The following is a 25317-nucleotide window of genomic DNA, read 5'->3' on the forward strand; positions in this document are numbered from 1 at the left end:
AAGACAAAAGGATTTGATTTACAGATAGCTTGTAACTTGGAGACTTCATTCTGAACAGAAGTGAAAGCTTATTCCTTTCCTTTAAAAAAAAAAGTCACTGTGATAACATCAGTGTCTGGATTTGTAAAGAAAAACATAATTGCATTTTTACACTAAATTCTGTTAGCACAAAAAATCAGCTAAAAAAAAATAAATCTCAAAACTGATTCTGTCTCTCATGGTCTGTTTATAGCATTCACCTTTTTTTGCATTGTTTTCACTTTAAGTTTCTGTCATATTGCTTTTTTGAGTCCGTTCCTTGAAGCTTATTGCTGAGCACAGCTATAAAATTATCAAGCTGAAGATTTAAAATGCAAAAACACCGAGTTTGGTGCTTGTTACACCTTGGAACAGCACGAGTACATTGCAGGCAGAGAATTTCCATGTCTCCCCTTCAGGATCACAGTCTCAGCTGCTCATATGGCATCCATCTGTGGTCTCTTGGCAGCAGCCAGGGCTGCTGCATGGGAGTTTTTGGAGTTCAGAGCTAACCTCATATCTGTCTTCCCATCACTCTGGAAGTTATGAAAATTCTTCATGGCTGCCCTGAAGTGAGGTATTAAAATATTACAGAAACATGAGATGGAATTAATAATGCTGCGAGTTAGTAATGGGGAATGCAGGTTTGGGGTTTGGTTGTTTTTGGGGCTTTTTTTTTTGTTTTGTTTTAATAACAAAGCCAATATCTTTGATTTAGTTTCTTTAGGTGTTCTCTATGTGCAGATTACAGTGGATTTCCTATACACAGATATAAAGGGTTATTGATTCTTGTTTGATTAATTGGATTTATGCTGCCTTGCCTTTAGAAATGGTAATAAAGACCATACAGATGGTTGAATCAAGTACATAGATTGGTATCAACAAGATTTAAAACATTTAAAGGATCAAAAGTCTCACTGTTTCTTGCTTAAGAAAGCACATTTAAATGAAGCTTTTCCTGCTTAAGTGGGAGTGTAAAAGTACAAGAGTAGATAGAAAAAAGTAAGTTTACAAAAGATAATCAGAATAAGATTAATATAATGAAAAAAACCTGCAACTGGTGGAATTATGAGAAGAAATGCTTTTTTTTGTAAAAAATTCTGTGAATTGTCCTAGGCCTATATTCTTGTTAGGCTTTTTGGGTTTCTGAATAATGCTGAAAAAAGTTGCCATCACTTTAGAGCAGACCAAGATGTTCCATTAGCATTTCTCCTCTGAATCTGAGAAGCAAAAATATTTGTGTGTCACAAAGACAATCCATTAGTTACTAGGGAAGATATTACATAGATGAACACATTTAAATTACCATTCTCCTCAAATAAATGGTGTCCAAGAGAGCAAAAAGAATTGGCTGAACTGATTTTCTGGCTTGCTCAAGTCTGGTTTTAATGCTAAATCCATGGGAAGTTATGGAAGACTTGAAAATGTGCTACTGTTCTGTCAGCATGCAGTGGGTATCCTATCCCACTTGTTGGTGTTGAAATCTGAAGCTGCCTGTGCTGTAGTCAGTCTGGAATTAAAGTAATGGACAAGTCTGCTAAAATACTAAAGGGATTACAGAATGAAAATGTAATTCTGGCTGGTAAATTTCCTTTACAAAAAAAATCCCTCTGCAGGACAGGATCAAAGTTTACATCCCTATAGTTGCTCATGCCCAAAGAAGAGAATGTCAACATCACTTAGACTGACCTAAAAGTGGAAAAAAAAAAAAAATAAAAGATTGTTAAGGAAATCTGTGGATGAAGAATATCACAGTAGATTTTTTTGAGGTAGCATTTCAGAGGTTTCTATTTTCTACGTGAAAGCTGGATTTAATTATTTCCCATGACATGTCTGAGGATTTGAGACTCAGTGAAATAAGTAATGGCTGTGGTTCTTACATTTGTACTGTTGTTCAGCCCTGAAATATATGTGGTACAGGTTTCATGTAGATAGAAAGTCTCCATGAAATCTGAGGATATCCCTGCAGGTTTTGTCCTTAAGGTATGACTCCTGTGTTTTCACATGTTCAGAGAATAAAATGTCAGTGAATTTCCACTCATCTCTTGTATTACTCTTTGTCTTTATCCTTGCATTGCTTTGAAATGGGAATCTGCCATGCAAGTTCTGCATTTCATTCTTCCTTTTTGGTGGATTAGGTAAGGCAGAACAAAATCCAGGAATGAAGGATGTATCAGAAACCAAAGATTTTCAAACGTGCCAGGGCAGTGGTGTGGCTCCTGACTCATGTATCTGTTTTTAGGCTTATCATCTGCAGAGTGAAGAAATGTTGTATCACTTTGAGACGGAGAGCAAAAAAAAAATGTCTGAGTGCATTTTCCAAGTGGTGGAAATGGTTATCATGAGGAAACTAGGCAGTTTCTTGATTTTCATAATAAAAGCAAGTTGAAAGATGTGATCTTTTCACACCAAAACATGTGAGAATTCTTAAATCCTTAGAAGTTATCAGAAAAAGTTGCTCAAAATTAGAGAAATATTTTAAAGTTTCTATAGATGAACCCTGTTGAAAGGGTTTGAGAGGAGCTTGGGCTTGTAGCTTTTGCCAGCAGTTTTCCATGTTGGAGAGATTTGAGCAAAGGTCAAAACTTAAGACAGTGGAAGTGAAATTGATACGTTTCACGTCTTGGTGCTTGAATTTAGTGGATATGTTTTGAGACTGGGAAAAGCAAATTACTGTTTTCTCCCTGTAAACTCTTGGTGGTGGCATCTCTGGGAATGAATAAGACCAGTTATGTGGTCGTAAAATTGTGTGAAACATCATTTTTTTGTGAAGTGGGGTTGTAAAATCGTGTGAAACGTTTTTTGTGAAGTGGCTAGCGTGTGGAGGTTGGAGATGGAAGTGAGAAAAGAAGGACACGAAGCAGGAAACCTCTGTGTGAGATAAACTGACACGGGGTCATTAGCCTCCCTCGGGGGGAGATGGGGAGAAGGACTGGGTTAAGCTGGGCAGTACGTGTCTTCATTAAGGCAGAACAGCTGTAGCTTGACATTTTGGTGCTCTAAAACCGGGATTGGCCAAAGTTCATTTTGGATCCTTTCGGGTTTTGTGCGTTCGGAGTCCTGCGTCTCCTCTGGCCCGAGACCATCAGTGCATGTACAGTATAAAGCTGAGAAAATAGTGCCTTGAGCAAATGTGCTCTCAATGTCATGCTCAAAACAAACAGGCAGTGTATTGCTGTGGCAACCAGACAATAAACAAGTGAAAAAAAGAGACAATCTCCCTTAAATTCGTGGTGTGTGAGCAGTTAGTTCATCTAACAAGATTATCTTCTGTAGTGTGTGATCACCATGCTGTAGCAACGCTGAGTATCTGTATAACATGTCTGATATTTCTCAGCCTGCTTTTTATCCCTCCAAGTTTATATTTCAATAAAGCTAAGAAATATTGTGTGAATTTTTAGGATGTTGCATAATTAAAAGAAAAACGCAGCACAAGGTTGGCTCTGATGGTCTTAGAAACCAAACATAGAACAGCGTCTTGTTTCATTTTTGTACTTTTTTTTTTTTTTTTTTCCTTCCAGACATCACTCCAGGTTCACAAACAAGCAAACAAAAGGAGTTAAGCTCAGTCTTTAGTCCCTGCCTATGTACCTTAGCAGTGGATTTTGGAGCTGCTGTGAAGGCTGAGCTGGCAGGCAGGGAGGCAGCGCCGGTCCAGGACAGGGTGGTTCCTGCTGGTTACTCACCCACTGGACAATATGCTGGAAAAGCTTGCAGCACTGCTCTTTTCACCAAGTTCCTGAGTTATGAAGGACTTCTGTGCAGCCCTGGTTGCAGGCCATCACTTTTATTGTGTCTCATTTGTTTTTGGAAGCATCTTTCAGAACTCTCGTTGGTTGCAGTTACTATAGTGGTCTAATGCAGACTGCTTTGGAAATACTCTGTGCCAATCTTTAAAATAATCTCCTCTGTATTTTTAAGTCTTCTAGCAAATTTTTAGACAGCTGAGACTAATCCATCTCCTCTTCTGAATCTGAAAAGCAAAAATATTTGTGTGTCACGAAGATAATCCATTAGTTACTAAGGAAGATATTACATAGATGAGCACACTTAAGTTTGTAACTTGTTGAATTTTATCAGAGAATCAAGACTTTTAGATCACTATAATTCTAAGATAATTTTGTTGGCACCTTGTTTTATAAAGTAAAAATTCTCAAAAAGAGAAGTGAATGTATGTATTCACTTCTCTTTATGTTCCTTCAAAAAAAGCCACATAATTGGATTAAGGTAGTAAATATAACTTTTCAAGAAGGGGTTACAAATTGGTTGTATCCAGGCTATTTTCATTAACCTGCATGGGTCTGTTCCTGCTGCTCTGGGTAATGAAGAGAAAAACGCTGAGTGTTTCTTGGGTCATATCTGCACCAGCTTTAGTTCTTTGTAAATAAAAGCACAGCAGCAGCCCTGTGCTGTCGGTGTCAGATGTGGCATTTCCTCAGCACTCCCAGGCACAGGGTGGGATTGTTGGGGTTGTCCTGTTGCAGGACCAGAACCTGGGCTTAGAAGGGATCCATCAGGATCATCAAACTCAGGAAATTCCATGATCCTAATAAAGTCTCAAATGTGGCAGCCCTCTTGAACCCCTTGCTGTAAGCATGCAGTTAATTTAGGAATATTATGCCACTAAATTAATTAAAAATGGTCTCAGCTCCACACCCAGGCTGTTTTCTCTCTCCTGAATTGTATGACAAGTGCACAATCTTATGACCTGTGGGAAAGCAACTGTTTTAAATATTAAAAATCTCTAGTTGGTCCAGATTGGAATTTCTTTAAGGCCTTGCCCTCCAGCTGTTTCAGTTGCAGGTTAGCAATCTGAGTGAATAAAAGTTCCAGTCTTCCCATGAAAGAAGTTTCTTTCTGAAACAAGTTCAGGAAGGAAACTTCTTACCTTGAAAGAAGTTTCTGGTACTAAGGCTCATATAAACTTATATTTATTTCTTTCTTGGCTTGGCTGGAGAACCACAGAGACAAGACTGTGCTCTGAGCTTCAGTGGGGCTGAAATGGGGTGTAACTCCTGAAACCTGACTGCTGTAAATAGCAGATCCAATATAAAGCAATTGCTCTTTCTGAGTGAACAATGGGAGTATTGTGTATTTACATCAATTTTAAAACAGCAACCAAAAAAAACCCCTTACACAGCAGCACCAACTTTGTAAGGAGGAACATCAAAGTGATGGTTTTGTAGGGCTTGATAACAGAAATGCACATTCTCTGAGCTCACTTCAGGTGTGCTGGTTGAGATTGAAAAGTTGATGTTTTTTTTACAGGTGCCTCGAATTTTAGGTCAACAATTGTTTTCCAGCTCAGCCTTGCAAGGAGAACAATCTCAGTAGCTGTAGGCAAATGGAAAGGTGAGATAAAAATAACAGATAATTAATTACAAGCCTGGACTTGATGAGGCTTCTTGCACGACCCTGCTGGGCAGGAGATAAGTTTTGAGAAGAGGGATTCTGCCTTGTCAGGGAGGAGCTGGGAGGGGCAGAAAAAGCTGAGGGGAAGGTCTCAGCTGCATCATAAAAGTTCCAGTTTTACAAATCCAGTGATTCACTGGCGCTGCCTGGTGATCTGAGTCACCACAGCCTGAGCTGGAGCGGGTGGTGACACCAGCCAGCCCCATCAAAGACCACTAATTAGCTAATTGCTATTAAAAAGACAGCTGTTAATAGCTCTCACTTTTCATTCAGCCCTGCTAAAAGCAAGGAATGATGCAGGCTGAGCAGTAATATCGAGGAAAAATGAATTAATTTTCTTTTTTTTTTTGCCGATTTTATTTACAAATTGGATTAAAGCTGCTCAGTGCCACCATATTGTGATGGAAAGGCAATTAATGGACTTAGGACGAGCTTTCTGATGTTGGTAACTGGATTATTATACATGAAAAATAGGTTTCAGGCTGTTCTAAGGACTGAAGGGATCACGTTAGCTTTACTGGGCTAGCATAGGATTTTTGGTGGGGAAAATCGTTCTGGAATTAAGTGCTAAGAGAAGGAGAAAACTGTGAAAAATAATGCTAATTGTAGGGCTTAGCTTCCTTGAGGTTATAGTCTACTTCGTGGATTTGTTGATCAGATATCATTTTAATTACCTTTCACATTTTTTGCATGGAGTTTCTGTGTGTAACAGTGGCATCTAGACCCATTAAGGTCTCATGTCTTAAAGAAAAAAGTATTGGTATGGGAAACATCCAAGCTAAACAATAATAATACAAGATTTGAAGGCAGAATGGATACAGTTTGCTGGTTTTTCTTAAAATTGTTATTTATTTGAAGTCTGCTTACCACAGTTGCCTAGCTGAGCAAGAATTTTAGCTTTCACTCAAGTTTTGCCAGTCCCCATTGTGAAGGTTAGGGGAAGACCTTAAAAATGCACAGCTTAAAAGGTAAAAAAAACCTGAAAACCATATAGAAAAAAAAGAGTTAATTAAAGCTAACACTTTCAAAAAAATTAAATTTTAACGCTATATTGTGATTTTGGGGCAATGAAAGTCTTTCTTAAGTTCTTCTTGGATGGGTCATTAGTGTTGAAGTTCAGTGTGAAAAAAGCAACCAAGTATTTGTTCTCCTTGTGCCATTACTGACCCCTTCCTTCACATTTCTTTCTGAATGACAACGATTTGAAATGTTTAAATGAGAAAGGACAAATCCTTAAGAAGAGAGGTCGAGGACTTTAGAGTCCAACCTGTGGAGAATGTGAGTAAAAGTTGTAGAAGTGCTCATTAGCACTGCCAAAGGCAAGAAAAAGTGGATGCTGGGCTTTGTTAATATTCCTTTTCACAAGGGCTGGGGTTGTCTAATCCAATTTTGTGTTATTGGAGGAAAGTTTGAAGGCTTGTAGATTGTGGGCCATCTGCTCTCAGGAGATAGTTGTTCAGGTAACTTTTAAGTTAAATGACATGATTTCTATGGCTCTGGAAAGGCAATGGTGTAAATAAGTTATTTGTCACTCAGCTGTATACTGCAAAAAACTGTTTGGCTTCAGGCTGAAATAGAATTATTCTTGTGTATTGTCACTTTTTTAATGCAGGTGTTAGACAAGAAGAAACAGAAGTTAAGAACAACGGTTTGGTTTTAATTAAATTCTATTTCTCTGTTCATTTTTTTCCTCAAAAGCAGTGAAGTGGCTGCCATTTGAACAATGCTTCACACAAGTAATCTGAGTTAAAAGAACTACCCTCAACTTTGGACACATTCATCTGTACTGATAAATAAGTGTGAGAAATTGATGGGAGGGGAAATAGTCTGTGACAGCAGTGGGTTTTGAAGGAAAGGAGAAAAAGAGTGGAATAATGGAGAGAAAAATGGAAGGCAAACGTCTCATTTTTGTGTCTCAGTTCACAGTGAAAGTGATTTGTAGCAAAAAGGCACAATGAAGCTCACACTTGCAGAAGGGTATTTGGCTTTCCTAATGCTTTGTGAGGCCTAAGAAATGGCTGAAGGATGAGAGTTTTATGTTTTATGATACTTAAAACCATTGAAATTGTGTTGAAATTTCTCCTTTGCTGTTTTCTGTTTTCTTTTTGCTGAAGACAGAGTTGGCAGCTCCGAATACAAGAGGAAAATGTTTTGGGGTAGGTGCTATAATGCTGGAAATGAAGTATTTCAGCAGCCAGACAAAATGCATTTGTAATGCTCTGACATTAATTTCTGCTCAGTCACATTACCAGTTAACACCCTAATAACTGAGACAATGTAAGAAAACACAGTAACAACTGGCAGTGTGTGACCAGACCATTGTCTGGTCACAAATTCAGGAAAGCATAAACAAAACAGTGAAAAGCTACAATTTCCACAGACTAGGTGTGAACCTGTAGGTAGTGATTCTGCTTTTCAAAGCATTGGCCAATGCAGATGTTGGAATATTCAAAGAAAAAGTAAAATGTACAGTATTTTTAAAATTTGCATTTTGATTTCCGTTTTCAGAGTACACATTGTAATCAAATTTCCAGTGTTCATCTTTATCAAAATTCTCCTCATTCTACTAATTTCCCCAACCTTTCAATAAATATAGGCACATGCATCGTTTTCCATCTGTTTCTTCATAGTATTTTTTTTTTTTGGACAATATGTAAGTGACAATGTAAAACAGTTTATTTTTTTGTTTGTTAATTTTAGAGAAATTGTCATGATACAGTCAAGAATAGAGATCCCGAACTGGAGTGGAAAATCACCTTGACACAATTAGAGATCGATACTATCTAGTCTTTTGAGTATTGTGTAATTGCTGTGAAAATTTTCTTAAATTCACAGGTTTTATTTTCCATTAACAGGAAACATGAACAAACTGCCTTGTTAATGGAAAAGAAAAATAAAGGTAAAATGCTGGGTTTGAGCAAGTAGTAATGCTGTATTTAAAAGGTGCTGTAATCTTACATGAATGATTAAAAAGGACTTGAGTATTTGCTGATAGTTTAAGTTGTCTATGAACTGGAGTAGTGCTTGAATTGGAGTAGTGCTTGAATAGTATTCCTTTATTTTCTGTCCATGGTAACCATGACAAATTAGCCCAAAACATTCACTGTCACTAGAGAACATAAATCTTTCTTTTCTAACATTTTTTGCTGTATGCAATTAAAATAAACAGTTTTATTTCCTGTAAGCCCTTGTGAAATAGCCATTATGAATCAAACATTGAGAGTTTCACTCTCACGCATGAAAGTCTCTGAACAATGTATATTTTGGTACATATTGAACATTTTCTGTAAGCTCCCATAAATAAATCCAGGAAATGTCGGTCCCTTGAGTACTACCTTCATTAAATCTGGAGCAGCTGTTGTTGAACTTGCACCCAAACATATAATGGAGTCCTTGACATCAAAAACTCTTCCATGGCTGGCATATTATTGTAAGTCTTTGTAAACACGCATTTGTTCTGAAAGAGGGCTGAGTCTATCAGAACTACAAACTGGTTGATGCTGTGGAAAATGGAGCTCTCAGCCCATTATGCTCTGGAATATGATTGAATGCTAAAAACCCCTTGCATTAATTGTCTGGTTAAATTTTTTTTTGTTTGTTTGGGGCTTATTGGTGGTTTGGTTTTGTTCGTTTGGGAGATTTCTGGTGTGTGCGTTTGTGTTTTTTCCTTTGTTAGGGTGGTTTTAATTTGGTTTTTGATTGTTTGGGTTTTTTGGGGGGTTGTGGGTTTTTTGTGGTTTTTTTTGTTTGTTTGTTTGTTGGTTTGGTTTGGTTTTTTAGTTTTTTTGTTTGTTTGTTGTTTGGTTTGGTTGGGTTGATTTGGTTTGGTTTGATTTGACTTTTGTTGGTTTTGGGGTAGAAGGGGTTGTTGCCTCAGTATTCTACAAGATGAGACAGTGGCAGAGAACCTTGTTGTGATAATGGAATAATTCCACAGGAGTTACAAGATACCTTTCCTGAAATCATGGTGTTGCCATGGCTGAAAATATTAATGCTAGAAAACTGTAATCCCCTTACATTCTTACAATTTGAGTAGGGCCAAAATATGTTATGTATCATCACTCTGGGGGATTAAATGGCTCTGAGTTTTTTGTATCATTGCTTTTCACTACTTGACTGAATCACTTCAAAGTCATAGAATTGTGGAATTGTGAAATGGTTTGGGCTGGAAGGGACCCCAAAGCCCACCCAGTGCCACCCCCTGCCATGGCAGGGACACCTCCCACTGTCCCCAGTGTCCAGCCTGGCCTTGGGCACTGCCAGGGATCCAGGGGCAGCCACAGCTGCTCTGGGAATTCCAGCCCAGCCCCTCCCCACCTTCCCAGCCAGGAATTCCCAATTCCCAAGATCCCATCCAGCCCTGCCCTCTGGCAGTGGAAGCCATTCCCTGTGTCCTGTCCCTCCCTGCCTTGTCCCCAGTCCCTCTCCAGCTCTCCTGGAGCCCCTTCAGGTCCTGCCAGGGGCTCTGAGCTCTCCCTGGATCCTTCTCCTCTCCAGGTGAACATTCCCAGCTCTCCCAGCCTGGCTGCAGAGCAGAGGAGCAGCTCCGTGGCTTCCTCTGGATCTGCTCCAGCAGTTCCACATTTTTCTTGTGCTGAGCTCTCCAGACCCCTGCAATCCGTCCAGCGTCTGATTTCACCCTGAAGGATGTGTGGAAGGAGCCCTGTCTCTTCAGAAGAGCCGAACTGCTGCTGATTAACCACTGAAATTCCACCTTTCAGCTCTCCAGGCATCACCACATCCAAGTCTCCTTTGCAAAACCACTGTTGGAAGTAGCATGAACCCAGTTTAGCATTGTAGAGGTAGAAAATCTCCCTCTGAGCTGAGAAGTGTTCTCTTTTTCACTAAGCTGAAGCTCTCGTGCTAGGAGAAATTGTTTCATCTTCTCCTCCAGCACTGCAGCTTCCCAACTTTTCTGCCAAGGAAGTGGCTGCTTTCTGGACAAGTCAGCCATCACAGTTGATTTGTGTTATTGTTTGTTTTACTTACTGCTTATTTAAATATAATGTTATATTTAAATGTTGCTCCCAATTTATCAAGGAGAAAAGTGAGAGGAGTCATCCTGTTTGGATTTTGCTTTTCAATTGCTATTTTTTAACTTGAGAACCACTGGAAAGGAAAAGGAAGCTTGTGTATAAGACTTATGTTACTGGCTTAGAGAGGCAATAATCATGGCATGATAGAGAAGTTATCTCATATTTATAAATAAATCCATCCTTAGCTACAATTAATGAACTGAAGTAGAGGAGCACTAACTATCCCGACCTCTTGCACAACGGGCTCCTCCCAGTGGGTTTTGAAATACATTATTTGTTTTCATAGTAGTTAGGATTCCTCCTCGTTTTGACGTGAATTATCTTGCAGTTCTGCAGAGAGCTGTCTTTCCTCTTGGGAGGGGTATAACAAAAGTGTTTTGTTCTCCATTGACGAGATCTGCCTCACTGTGTGTCCCTAAAAATGTCCCTAAAAACGGTTTTGCAATTGCACAATTTTAGGTGCAATCCTACTAGTAATCTGTGAAATTTGTATGAAAGATATCAGTTAATTATTATAGAATTCCGCCCTAAACTTTTAATCTATGAAATTTGTGTGAAGGTAAGATACCAGTTAATTCCGAGATTTTATTTAGACAAAAACAGAAGCCTAATTTCCAGGATATTTTTGTTGTACTGTGTAATCTCTAGAGCCACAGAGGGTTTATTCAATTGGTGGTGCATCTTCTTTTCTGGAAGGGGCTCTCTGAATCTCATTCAGACATAACACAGGTGATCATGACTGTGGTCTTTTGTGGTAAACTACCTCTAACTTCAGGTTTAAGAAGGAGAAATCATGATTGCTGTGTGCTGTAGCTACTGAATTCTGCACACAGTCGACGATTCTATTCACACAAATGTTGGTTCTTGAGATATCTGATGAGATACCTCCAATCCCATAACATTCTGCTCAAATTTATTTAGAGAGAGGTGAAATAGATTCACTTGCTGTTCTTGTCTCCTTACGATCTTCCAAATATAAGTGCTCAGATGTGTGAGACACAACCTTTCTGGTAAGAGTGTGAAAACTTGGAGAGGCAGTGTCCATTTTGCGCTTTTGTACAGTTTCTAGTAACCTTTTTAACTCCCTGTCCGTTCCATGTCTTTTGAAAGTGGCTGATCTGTAATCCTTGGTGCAGGAATTTTGTATTTTGAGTTAGTCCACTTGCTCTCTCTGAGGAACCCCAACTTGCTGGAAGTTGGGATAGTTAAATAGTGCACAAATTACACTTGTTTTTAAACTTAAACTTCTGGATTTTGAAGATCCAGTTTATTTTTAAAGGCTTAACAATGGAGGTTCCTTCATTTGCTATGGAAGGCTGTGTTTTAGGTAGATTTCAACACTCAAAGGTGATGAAATTATTATCAGATCTCTTTTGCTTCTTGGAAATTTCATCCTCACGTTCAGTCAGCATGGCATCATTTTTGTTTTAATTTCCAACATATTTGAATTGCTGCACTCCAGTAGGTAAAAGCAAAACGTAGAGACATTAAACATGCTGCTTTTGCAAGTTTCAATGTGCTCTGGCATAATTAATGTTAACAGAAATTTGGACAGCAGTAACCTGTTTTCTTTTGTTCCTTGGTAGTATTTTGAAGCAACATTTTCTGTAATTACCATCATCACTTTCCAATGGCTCAAAGTAAGGGGAGAGAAACTATTTAGCAGTGTTGAGCATCCTTACTTAACTTTTATTTATTTTAGTGATTGTTTAAAGGTTAACCAGACAAAAAAAATCCAGCAAAACTCTGAGGTTGGTCTGAGTGGTGTTGGCTACTGGCTACTGGCTCTGGTCTTGCAAAACATGAAACAATATTCTTCATTTTGCAAGCCGGGCGCAGGATAGGAATATCTCCCGTTTTTTGTTTTTTTTTGGTTTTTTTTTGTTTTTTTTTAAATGAGTTCTTACACTTAGGGTTTTTTGGCAGCAAAGAGCTATTCCCGTGTGCTGTGCAGCTGCTGTGGTTCATCTCTGGCTGGTGTTTGTGTGGGCTGGTGCAGTCACTAACACAATTCTGCTCCCCAGCCTCGGCTTTTCACGCTCCCATTGTCACTGCAGCTCAGCTGCCTGGGGCTTGAGAGCACTGCTTCCCCCAGCTTACATCTCAGCATAAACAATCACATCTCCTGTGTTTAAACCAGCTGTCCCAGAGCCTGCAACGGCTTCTTTTCAAAAATCTCCTCGTGCACAAGGTGGGATTTGCTCAAAGGAGCAGTTTCCTTGTACGTCCCTAAGAAAACCCCTCGTGTTACTCGTGTGGGAAGCAAGCTCAGTGATCAGTTCTGCAGTTTCAGAAATGGTGGTGGGTCTCTTCTGTTTTAAATGTTATTTGGGGCCAGGTTTTTGCAGGTCTGTGGCTGAGCATGCACTGAGAACCTCAGTGAACTTATATTTAGCCAAGTGGAGATAACTGCTTGCCTGAGGACAGCTCAGACCATGCAAGTACTTGTTATATCTTTGTCAAAAAAGAACCTACATGAACATGTCAGGTCTGTTCAGCTCTGGCTATGCCATTGTCTCACCAAGCACTGTCCGTTTGGCAGTGAAATATTGATATAAAACAAGAAAAAATGTGAAATTAAACTTCTTACCACTATCTCTTTGGGTAGGGCTTTGTGTAGGGTGGTCCTGCAGTCCTGTATTCCATCAGGTCTTCCTGGGCAGGGCTTCCCCAAGTCACCAGAACTTGCCCTTGAAAATAGGTTCTTGACAGACACATCTCTTTAGTTCTCATTTTGCCCACAATTTTAGATCAGTGACTTCTTTTTAATGCTGATAACTGATGGTTGACATGTGGCACTGAGACATTTTGTGCTTTAAAGGAAAAATTAGCTCTCCAGCTTGCATTTGCTGCTGTGTATCTTCTTTTCCAACTTCCTGCTGACTGAAGTATGTGCTTGTTGAGTTTTGTGTTTTTTATCACCTCAATGTATGCACTGTTCTCTGGTTGTTGGTTTTGTGGTGATTTTTGTTTGTTGGGTTGGTTGTTTGCTTTTTGGGGGTTTATTTTTGGTTGGTTGGTGGGTTTTTTTCTTCTTATTGATCGTGTTACATAGGACTAGCTCAACAAGATGTTCTTTAAGGGGATCCCACTGCTAGTATTTTTTTATTCTGTAGTAAATAAGATAACAGTACTATTATATTAATATTATATTATTGTCCTAATAAGATCTTGCCTTAGTGTCCTAATAAAGTGAGTGCTTAGAAATGAAACAAGCACAAAGCAAAAACCAAAGCCAAACAAAACCACAAAATCCCAGCATTTTCTGGTTCATAGGACACCTTTAGTTCTACTGCTACAGATTTCAGAAAATCCACAGATTCTCCCTTCTGCGCTGGTTTGCTGGCAAGTAAAAATGAAGAAAATAAAACACGGCAGACGTGAACAATGATGCTTTCCCTCCACTGAAATTACTGCAAAGATGAAATTAAATTCTGAGGTTCTTTGACACCTTGAGCCATTTCTGTGATAAGTGTTCTGCTCTTGGCCTCTGACAAACTGCTGGGGCCATCCAGAGTCTGTCTCTGCACTGGGAGACTGCAAAATTAAGGAGACTTTGCTCATTTCACTTGATTCCTTGGGAATTTCGGTCTCTGTTTTGTTCTGCAAATGAAATGCCCTGATGTGGCTTTTTTGGTGCCTCGTCTGAGCACCTCATGTTCTACAGCATGATCCCATGAAATCTCCAGTTGTGCTCTATAGGTTCCTAATTGTGAGGAAAAAAATTGCTTTCCTTCATCCAGGGTTGGCTTGGCTTAAGAAAACATTAATCCTCTAAATACTCCGTCACGAAAACTTTTGAAAACGGTGTTGTGCGGAAAAGAAAGTAAATGTTTTGTTTGTGTCGCTAGCAACCAGTTTAGTCTAACTTTTTTATCTGTGAACTATATTTCTTTTGCAGATGAGAATTTGTAAGATTTCAGGGAAAAATATTTTCTAATTGAATCCATTCCAGCTTTTGATCTGAGTAAAAACTTCCATTGTGAAAAGACGTAATTGCGTTCATTTTAAGCATTTAAAGGGATTTAAGATGGGGGGAATTTTTTTTGTCTTTAGGTGATTTGAATTTCCAGAAAAACCTATTTTTATTAGAACTATTATTAGAACTTAATACAGGTTTCGTAAATGCAAAGATTTTTATACCTTTTACCATTATAATAATCCCTAGTGCCCATGAGTGGATCTGACATAGAACTTAATAATCCCCTAGTATCAGTCAGGGAGAAGTGACATTTGATCACTCAGATTTCAGAGGGCCTATGATGAGTTAGTGGCCTTTACCTAAGGAATAAAATTGTAATATTGTAATTATTCTTACATAATACAACATGCAGTTCTGACTGGGGTCACACAGTGGTTCCTCCAGACATTTTTGGGGAAAATGGCCCCAAGAACCATCAGTTTGGAGTTCAGGATGTACTGCTGCTCCCTCTGAACCTGGAATGGGCTCAAGTTTGAGCTGCTCCTTGTCAATAATTTCAAGCTGGGTTTGCCTCTTGGGTCTTTGTTGGCACCACTGTGGTCACAAACACTTCACTGTTGTTGAAGGGGTTATTCTTGTGACAAAAGAAGGGGGAAAATGCACCCCTCAACCCACCTCCAACCAAGTGAGAATCTCTGTTAGCTGTAAAAATTTCCATCCTGCTATCACCACAGTGTGTAGTCTAGAACAAACACTGGTTGTCAAATTTCTACCTGACAGTGTTTTATAAGGAAACAAAGTGAAGCACTCCTTGATTTTTAAAATTACGTCTTTCGTTCTTATTCTTCTTGAAGTTTAATTAAAGAGTATCCTAAGGGGTAGGAGAAATCTTGTCCTGCTGATGAAATTGAACCATAGCAATAGGGACGTAACCATAGGGAGAGTGAAATAAGTAAAGTTTTTTTCACCTGCATTGAATTTCTGAACCTGACCTTGCGTTGATTTCTTTCTATGTGCAAATGAGATTATGGCCTTTTTGTTGTTGTTGTTTCTTTAGGTTCTTGGATGGAAAGAAATGTTCTATTTATGTCTTGACAATTTATAGAAATTTTTATGTCCTTCTATGAACTCAGTGTTGCTTGGAATTTTGGCTTTACTGGAATTTTTTCATACTCAGTACATATATCTTGTGATGCAATGAGTTATTTCCATGTTTGTGGGTGGGGCACAGCATATACAGATGTTCAGATTGCTCAGATTAGGTACACAACCCTCAATCTGTTGCCATTTTTCTTTCTTTCTTTTTTTTTTTAATAATAGAATAACTCCATTCAGTGAATTTTTTATTAAGTAGTTAAGTGACTGGATCTTGAAGGCTTCAGCATGTGGCTGTCAACATCCTGAAGAGATTTTTTTTTCAAACAAAAGGTAAAATACCATCCTGAAAACAGTCAGTGGTTGTTCTAAATGAGTGCAGTGTTATTACTCACACTGGAAAATTGTTTGTAGTGCTTAGCTGGGAACACTTTTATATTTTGCCTCGGTCTAGGCATTATCTCATGCTTATTCACGTGGTTATACATTTACTTTCCAAAGAGGAGGGGGGAAAAAAAAAAGAGTCGTGTGCAATCCTGGATCTGTTTACTGCCAGCATATTCAGGGGGAATCAGACCCAGATTACTGCAAAACGTTGGCACGTCAGCTCCAAGGGTGTATTCACCCAGCACTTTATAGTTTCCATTACTTCCCAAAGCCTAAAGGTCAAGTGTTTGAAGGGAAGCAGCTCCCAAGATGAGTTGTCTTCATATCTGACAGTTATTACTCCAGACATTTCAGCTGTGCTTTTTTACAGTTCCTAAAGGCAGGCTGCAGTCTGGGCTTCACATGTAGGAATGGGATCGGTTGACAGGTAGAATTAAAATACTCCTATTATGCAGCACGTAATGTGGGGGTGTTTTTTTAATCTTGGAAGTATTAATCATTTATATTTTGTTACCGTGGAACCTTTACTTGACACTAATATCACCAGCACTCCTGCAAGTCTTGCTTTTATTTTGGAGATTTTTGACTGAGAGCACATTTGTACAGGTCTACCTTTCATAATGCTTGTAGAAACTTCTCTGGAGTTTTTTAAAGGCTTGCATGGTGCTTTTCTCAATGTTTCATGTTCATGCTACATATGCTTTGTGACTGTTCAGAAAAACACTTTCAGTCTGCTCCTTTAAACATTTTACTTAAATAAGTTGTCATTTTTTTTCTGGAATAATTTTCAACTTGGATACCTGAACATAAATGAAGAATATTTTGGGAAAAAACAACAATAAAAAATCCAACAAAAAACCCCAACCCGTCAGATTAAATTAAAAATCCTTGGCAGGTCCCCTTTCATGTTTTAGGGAGACTCATGCCTCAAACTCAAGGAAGTTGCTGTGTGATAAGTTTGTGTGCCAGTTGTGTTATGATAATGTGCCCATGTTCTGTTCTTTATTTCTCTAGGAAATAAATTCTGATTTAAGCTATCTCATAAGGCTTTCTCTCTGAAATCTAAATTAACACAGTTGTGAACTGTTCATGCATTTAAGCCCTGAGACCTGAATCCAGATGTTATGTCTAGAGTCTATTGTATTATTGCCACACTATAAATTACATGAAAAACAAAGAAGAAAACAAGTTTAGATCTCCAAGTAAAGCTCATTTCCTAATTCATTTAGGGCAGGTTTTAAAAATAATGAAAAGTGCAAGTGTTTTACCCTGCTTCCTAAGGAAACAAAGCTTATGTGGTCATGCTGTGTTCCTCTGCTGACTGCCAGCCTCTTACCTCCTCCCTTTCCCCCCAATAACTTCTGAAACTCCTGGACAATTTCAAACAGATTTGACAGGAGTAAAGGTCTCAGAGATATCAGGTTCCTACTAGTTTCATGGAAATAGGTGCCTGGATGGAGAAAAAGAGACCCTATTCATGTGCCTGCTTTGGAAAAAGCTGTGGAATGAGATCAACTGTATTATTAGACACTAGCAAATCCTCACGGGAGAGAGAAGTTATGAATGCATTAAATAAGGGAAAAGCTTTGACTGGATTTCTCACCTTTTTAGACATTAGGGGATCCAGCACAAGAGTCATAGCCATAGGAAACCAGCCTTCAGTAGTTCCATTGCTCACAGCCCTGCTGCCTGCTCAGCGAGGTGGGAACGCATCTGATCCTGCCTGGAGCCGCGGAATTAATGAGGGAAAAGATGAAAAAAAATAAAAAAAAAATCAAAAAAGGTCCTTTCAGGGTGTCCTGCCTCAGTCCTCTTTGTAAGCTCACTTCAAGAGGCAGAGGGGTAGCAAGGAGTTGAATGGACAATATTGCCTGAAATGCAGAAGGGAATGATAAAAAGAGGGGAAGGATAGAGGAGGAATAAAGCATTTGGAGTGCATGCATAAAATACAAACCTGACAGTTTCTGTGTGGTGAAATAGTAATTTCATTCCAAATCCAACAAAATGCTTGAATTGTTGGTTCTTAGCACAATCGTGTCATCACTGTTTATGGAACTATCAGGTATAGTTGCCTTTTCCATATTTATTGCTCTAAAAAGTAACTTGTGCACCTGATTTTTATGGATTTTTGCCTTTGGCTTTTTTAATCCAATTGCTTTGATTGTTATTTTTTTCTCTTGGTGAAGTGAAACAACGTCTGTGATTACCACTGGGAGGAAAAAAGGGAAAAAAGTCGAAGAAATACCTGATGTTACAGGTGCCGAGTATTACCACCACAGTTCATTTTAGTGTTTAGTGTATTTCTAATTTTAAGGGATTCAGTTACACAATGGTCAAAAAAATTGGTGTGTATGGGGGGAAAGTAGTGGCAGCTTTCTGTGGCTTAGCACCTTGAGAGATGAACATTTCTGTGGTGCAAATGCTCTGCAACTTTACTCAGTTCTTGTCTTTTTTTGGAAATACATTTAGCTTTTTCAAAGATCTGGTTTGGGTCTTGCAACTACACCTATCTATATCTATATATATATGTATGTTTGTGTAGGTTTAAGGTTAGTTAGGAGGAAGTGCTCTCATGAGCCATGTTTTTTAAAACAAGTCTGAGAAAATGGTTACAGAGCACTTTGAGGCAGTGCAATCACAGCCTGGGTAGATCCTGACCAGACCATGCCACAGCTGTCAAAATTCAGTAGCTAAAGACCCTTTCAGCCTGGGTGGGATTAGGCTTCACAGAAGTAGCTGATTGTATAGATACGTGAAATATGGTGTTTCTGAGGAGTGTAGAGATTAAACAAGGAAGTTTTCCAAAGGCTTTAAGGAAAGACGTATAATGCCATTCATGAAAGAAATCCAGTATTTAGTACTCTAACCTATGTGCATGACTTATTTTTTTTTCTTGTGGGGAGGGATATTTAAGAATTTTCTGATGATCTTACTATTTTCAATTACTATTTTTACCTCCTAAACTATCCGAACAACCAGGCATCCTAAAATGTAGATAATCCCTGCATCCTGGTGATTGTTACACAGGGTATATGGTTAAAGGAAAGAAACGAAACATGCAAATAGATTTATGTGACATTTGAACACTAGCAGTATTAAAGTCTGTGTCTGTTTTCTGTGGATCTTCCCTGTCTGTAAAATTATGTAAAATTAAATGTACACTCCTGGTCATTCACAGTCAAGAAATGCAAGCTGAAATTGAGAGGGAGGTTGTGTGGTATGAGGGACAGAGAAAGTAACACGTAGCCAAAGCTACATGGAGCATTAGTCCAGCAGAAAAAAATACTGGCTGAGAAATGTATTTATCTGTAAATTACGGAGTCTGAACGTGACAGAGGGAAAAGAACACTGTAAGCCAGGGAATAGAGATGTCCTAGAACAAACTGATAGAAATCGGGCGTGTGCGTGTGTTCAGGAGACAAATTAGGAAAAAAATAACTCAGCTACACTAATGAGATGCAGATAATCTTTTGAAAAGTTAAATTCCTGTATGAGGGGTTTTATGTTTCTTGTGTGTGCAGGTCCCAGAGAAATGATGTTCAGACCTGCACAGCTCCCTCCCAGTCAGTAACTCCATGAAGAGCTTTCAGGATCTGCTGCCCACTCTGAGCATAAAGCTTGATGTGGGTTTGGAAGGAGTAACAGAGCCTTCTTTGTTCTACTACCTGGGGATGCTCCCAATTTCTCTGTGGTTTCCTCTACAGGTGAAGCCTCCTTGCACCACAGTCCTTACAATGAGTGGGGTTTGAGGCTGTGAGAAACAGTGGAGTGCTCTACAGAAAATATTTGGGAGATTTTAATATTTTAAGTTACATATTTTATATATATATATATATATATATATATATATATATATATATATATATAATTATTATATATTATTAATTATATTCTTTAATTCTAATAATAGATACTAATTATAATAATATAATTATATGGTATTATATTATTGTATATTATTAATTATATATATATATATATATATATATATTTGATACATATAATTGTATTTAAAATTATATTTTAAATTTCCTCCCAGGCAAAATAGCGAAGCCAGAAGGAATTCAATTTCCAATGGATGTGGAGCTGATAGGTTGGCAATTCTGAAGGTTTCTGCAGCATGTGGTAAAAACCTGAGAGGAATACCAATCACGTCAGCTGTTTTGCTCTAGAGTAGATGTAATGCCTTCGTCAGGGGAGAAGTTTGTTGGAGGCAGGGTTTTTGTGTTAAACTTGTTTTTTGGAGCTGGTGATCGTATTTTTACACCATCTGATGTAACCTGCCAGATTTCTTGGCTTCCATGGTGCTGTGTAATTTTTTCTAGCTTCCTAGAGTTTGCTGTTACAAAAGCAACTTCTGCTTTCACATTGTCATCACTGTATTGTGCAAGTCTAGTGTGCTCGTTTTATTACCACACCCAGGGATGTCATAGTTACTGCCGAATGATTTCCCTCGAGATAATAGTGGCACAGCTTTAAAAAATCAAGACCACTCACTGATTGACTTAAGAAATAAAAATGGTATAATGCCTTCCAGATTCAAGCTTGTAACAATACTTTCTTTGTGTATGTGTCAGCATCATTCATTTGTAGGTCATATTCTTTAACCCTGTACATGAATTTTCATTAACATTTTTCTCCTTTAAATTCTTAGGTATTTTCATAGCAAAAGCTTATTTTTATTCATTATTTCAGAGTCTGTGCAGTAGGAGAGGTAGCTGATATGTAACAGGGAATCACAGGCTGTCTTGTAAGAGCTCCAGCTCTCAACTGAGAAAAAGAAAGTTGCTGTATCTCAAGGCACAACTTCCTTTGGTAACAATTCCTTTGGAATTAAATTAACTCAAGTCTAACTAGTTTTAATTAAGACTTTCAGCCTCTGTAGTAAAGAATTTGCTTTCAATACCAGCAGTAGACAAGGGCATGGGCAGGGGACTTCAGGGTAGCTCGCCTGTACAGCTTTTAACACTTTTTCCTAACAGGAGTTTTCTAGGTAGCCGCAGAGCTGATGAGGAGGACTGGGGCACCTCTGCTACAGAAACAGGCTGAGAAAATTCGGTTTGTTCACCCTGTGAAAGGAGCAGGTTGTGTGCAGAGCTCAGAGCACCTTCCAGGACATGAAGGGGCTACAGGGAAAGGGACTCTGCATCAGGAACTGGAGGGACAGGACGAGGTGGAATGGGTAGAAATTAAAAGAGGGGGAAAATCAGGTGAGATATGGGGCAGAGGAATTGTTCCCTGGCAGGGCTGGCACAGGGTGCCCAGAGCAGCTGTGGCTGCCCCTGGATCCCTGGCAGTGCCCAAGGCCAGGCTGGACACTGGGGACAGAGGAAGTGTCCCTGCCGTGGATGGGGTGGCACTGGATGGGATTTAAAGTCCCTTCCAACCCTTCATATCCCCTGGTTCTGTGATTCTGTGCTCAGAACAAGGCAGTGACAAAAGGATTTGTTGTTGTGTGGATCTGCAGGGCTTTCCTGCTCCAGCACAGGGGTCACAGCTGCTTTCACAGACTGCAGGTCTCCAAGAGCCCAGACAGGGACTGCACAGCTGCTCTGTGCTGGTGGGCTGCTCTGGAATTTATTTTTTTCCTCTTGAAATTCTTCTTTAATATCTCCCTGGTGAAAGGACATTGCTTGGGCAATACCTGGCAGGAGGCAGCATCTGTCTGCGAGGATGTAGGTGTTTCTGGGTGTGCTGGCTCAGTCTGAAATGCTGTTTTAGGGGCAGAGCACTGGGATCTCTGTGTCTCACTCAGGGGTTGGAGCAGTGGAAGCTGAATGAGCTGAGTTAGAGCCTGTAAATGGCTGTACAAGGTTGGCTTGTGTGATTAAACCTCTACTATTCAGTTCACACTCTGGGAATATTTTCATTTCATAATCAGACCTAAGCACCTGTCAAGTGTGCTCTCTCCAAAAATTATTTGTTAATTAGTTTTCAAAACAGAGAAGGAAAAATTGAGATATTGTGGGTCAAGATTTAATAGGAGAGAGGTTCACAAATACACATCACACACATATATATATATATATATATATATATATATATAAATATATCTAGCTGTATCTCTATATCATCTATATATTCTATATCTCATCTATATCATCTATATCTATATCATATAATCTGTATCAATCTATGCTATACCCTGCCAAGACAACAAAGGACAGAATCTATCTGATTTTTTTTTTCCCACCTTGTGGAAGTATAGAATTCCTTAAGTGTATTGTGGGTAAAAAATACTGTTAGAAAGAGTTGTTAGAATATTTTACTAATACAGAGAGAAATCACAACCAGCAAAGCAGATGTAATGAGAGTTTCCAGCATGATTTTTTTTTTCTTATAGACATAGTGAAAAATTGTTGTTATTGGAAATAACTTCACTGTTAGTGTTTAGCTTTAGATTCTGACTCAGAAGAGAGGCATTACTGTGTGAGTGTCTCCTCCTTTCAGTGCATAGCCTCTGATAATTATTGCCTTGGATATCATAACTTTCATTTTTAGTGGACTGTTGTAATGCAAGGATTATAGAGCAGATATGTGTTACTTAATGCAAAATTAAAATCCACTGTCTCTCTATAATAAAGTAACTTTCAGGTTTTTTCATCTTCTGTGAAAAATGTGTTATCTTATTTTTTTAATAACTGTTATGTTCTTATGTGGAGCACATCTTCCCATAAGCATCTAGAAGAAAACTTGAGAAACCTTTTCAGTTATTTCTGAATTATTTTGTGTCTTATGGTTGAGATCACGTCTTTCTTCATCTCTAGAAGACCAACAGTGGGCAGGGCGAGATGTCAGGGGAAAATGACATTTTTGTCATAAGCTTCTAATTATTGTTTTTATTTTTTAAGCTCAGAATACAGGCCTAGTGGATACGTGATGACAGTGATTTCTGATTAAGGGAACACCGTTTTCTAAATGCTTCTGTGTTCGTCTTCCTGTGCCTTTAGAAAAATAAAAACTTGAAAAAATAAAATCCCCACAAACAATGAAACAGATGCTGAAGGGCAGCAGTGAATCAGTCACAGTCAGTCTGTTGTCCCCTGGGACCTCTACCAGACCTGCTCCTTCTCTGTATAAATGAAGTGTTTAGTGCTTCAGTGTTTTAGATAATGTTTTCTTGAATGATCTGAAAGGGGAAGTAGAAAGCACATTAGATACATCTGCAGATGATGCAGAGCCAGAGAGCTACAGCAGCCGTAAGGATGGTGACAAATTTAAATTCATCTGGAGAGCAGCAACGTGCAGGAATTTACAAAGCTAACAAAAAAAAATTTAAATTCACCGTTGCAAATTTATAAAATCACGTTGGAAACGTTATCCAAACCCAGGACGTGTTGCTTGTCAAATTATCTAAGTGAGGTGTTAATGATGTTTTCTTTCACTCCTGCAGTAAGCAAGAGCTGTTTATCTTGATATCCCACCCAGTTAACTGTTTGTAATGGTATCCTGATCTTTAACCACCTCCACTGCATCTCCCTAGAACTGTTTGCAGTTTCCCTGCTGTGGTTTTGGTGGTGGAGGACAAATAACTGCACCATTTCTTGCTTTAGTTGCAAGGAAAATCTTAGCAGTGTGTGGCAAAAACGAACATCTCCTTTTTAATTGTATATTTCCCCCCCCCAGCATTTAATTTTAATAGAATTCTGTCTGCAATTTACACGCCTGTCGCAAATTCAGAGTCCTTGGATGTGAAATTGTGTTATTTTATCATCTTCCCCTCTACCACCTTTCCAGTTCAGGATGCCAGCAGGACTCCAGAGCAGACCTGCCTTGAGATTTCCTTTTTCCTTTGCCTAGTTTTAGTCCTGCTTTGGGAATTCAGCTGCCTTTTTGGCTTATCAGCCTCTCAGCACCGGGCTCCTGGTGGGGCAAGCACCACTCAGCTGCAATTTGCCCAGATAGCAGCGTTGCTATTGTTAGTGCTGGTGTGTTAAAAAAGGGGGTGTAAAACAATTCCCTGCTGCAGGAACAGCCTCGGGGAAGGGGGTTTTTGGTGCACTTTGTGTCAGGATCATGGAACCACAGGGTGCTTTTTGGGATGCCCATCTCATTCCACTCCTTTCCATGGCCATGAACACCTCCCACTATTCCAGGCTGTCACACTGTTCTTATTTTTATTTTTTTTTTTTTAATTAGGGCTGTATCCAAACATTCTGTGTTTTCTTGGAGGTAGCTGGATAAATGAAGATTAGGGGAGGAGAGAAGAAACAGAAGAACATTTGTTTTGCAGAAAACCTATTTTTTCCCCCCTTTTTTTAGTTGATTTGTCAGCACCTTCATGATAAATTTAAGCCCTTGGTGATGGGCTTGCTCTGGTCACCTTTGTGGGCCTCCTAGAAATGGTCCACAGGTCTCAGTGTCTAAGACACAGAAGCAGGACAGTGAATTTTATTGTGAGAAAGTAGGTAATAGTCGATTGTTTTCCATAAAGACTGAGCTAAAGGCTAAACTGAAGATAAACCATCAGTGTTGGACTTCAGCACCTGCAAAGATGGGCACAATACTCTGTGTCCCTCTAGCAGTGTTGGTTTTTGGGTTTTTTTTGTTGTTTTAGTGGAGTTGTTTGTTTGGGTGGGTTTTTTTTTTTTTGTTTGTTTGCTTGTTTTTGTTTCGTTGGGGTTTTTTTTTGTTTGTGTTTTGTTTGTTTTGTTTCCTTTTTTCTTTTTTTTTATAATTACAATTGCTTTTGGAGTGTCTGCTGTGTGTCTGGCATGATTTTGGTTGTGCAGTGGTATTGGGCTTTCAGAATAACTCTACTGCTACTCACTTAAACCTGTTTTAAGATTATGCATTTTTTATTCTTTTTGTGCAGTGAAAACTGTGAATTTTTTTTGCCCTGATTAAATATATTTGCCTATACCTGATCTCAGTCGAATGTATTAAGGCATAAAACAAAAATGATGTGCTCTCCTTGTTATTTCCTTCACTGTAAAAGGTTGTGATGGTATTTATCTGTGCTACTGTGCCTCTCTATCTCTGTGAATTCTTTATCCAAATAGCGTGGTGGTGGCTTGCAAGTGATGAAAAACAGTTTCCTTTTACACAAACGTCCATCTTTGTTAATGCTGTCAGAGACCAAGTGTGATATTCAGGGGGTGCACGCCAATCTGTGGGCTACTGATAGTGTAATCTAATTTCCAAAAATAAATTAAAAGCATCTTTTCATCTGTAGCCATCAGATGTACACCAGCTAAGGACAGCAACGCTTCAGAGACAGCACACGTGAATTTGGTGGCTAATTGGGAATTAAACCTTTGGGTTTTCCACCTTTTCTGACAGGCTGACCTTGCTGCAGGAGGTCAGGATGGTATCATGTGTTGTGGCAGGGACTTCCACACATAAAAGGTCTGCGTGGAAGGACTGTTCCTTGTTTCAAACAATGTCTTTGAAAGCTTTGTGAGCAGCTTTTACCGTGCCATTTTTCAGCCAAAACTTATGCATGGC

At 38.9% G+C, this 25317-nt stretch overlaps 1 protein-coding gene and 1 long non-coding RNA gene across 9 annotated transcripts in view; both read left to right on the top strand.

The window, feature by feature from the left end:
* Nucleotides 1–25317, top strand: part of XRCC4 (X-ray repair cross complementing 4) — a 142742-nt gene that overhangs the window by 29433 nt on the left and 87992 nt on the right. The window lies entirely within an intron of this gene.
* On the top strand, nucleotides 5293–8543 carry LOC148219556 (uncharacterized). The gene is made up of 3 exons (XR_015799185.1): nucleotides 5293–5370; nucleotides 7545–7586; nucleotides 8131–8543. It is a non-coding gene; the product is annotated as an uncharacterized LOC148219556 (long non-coding RNA).

The sequence above is a fragment of the Sturnus vulgaris genome, chromosome Z (genome assembly GCF_052056855.1).
Source record: "Sturnus vulgaris isolate bStuVul1 chromosome Z, bStuVul1.hap1, whole genome shotgun sequence".
Taxonomy (NCBI): Eukaryota; Metazoa; Chordata; class Aves; order Passeriformes; family Sturnidae; genus Sturnus; species Sturnus vulgaris.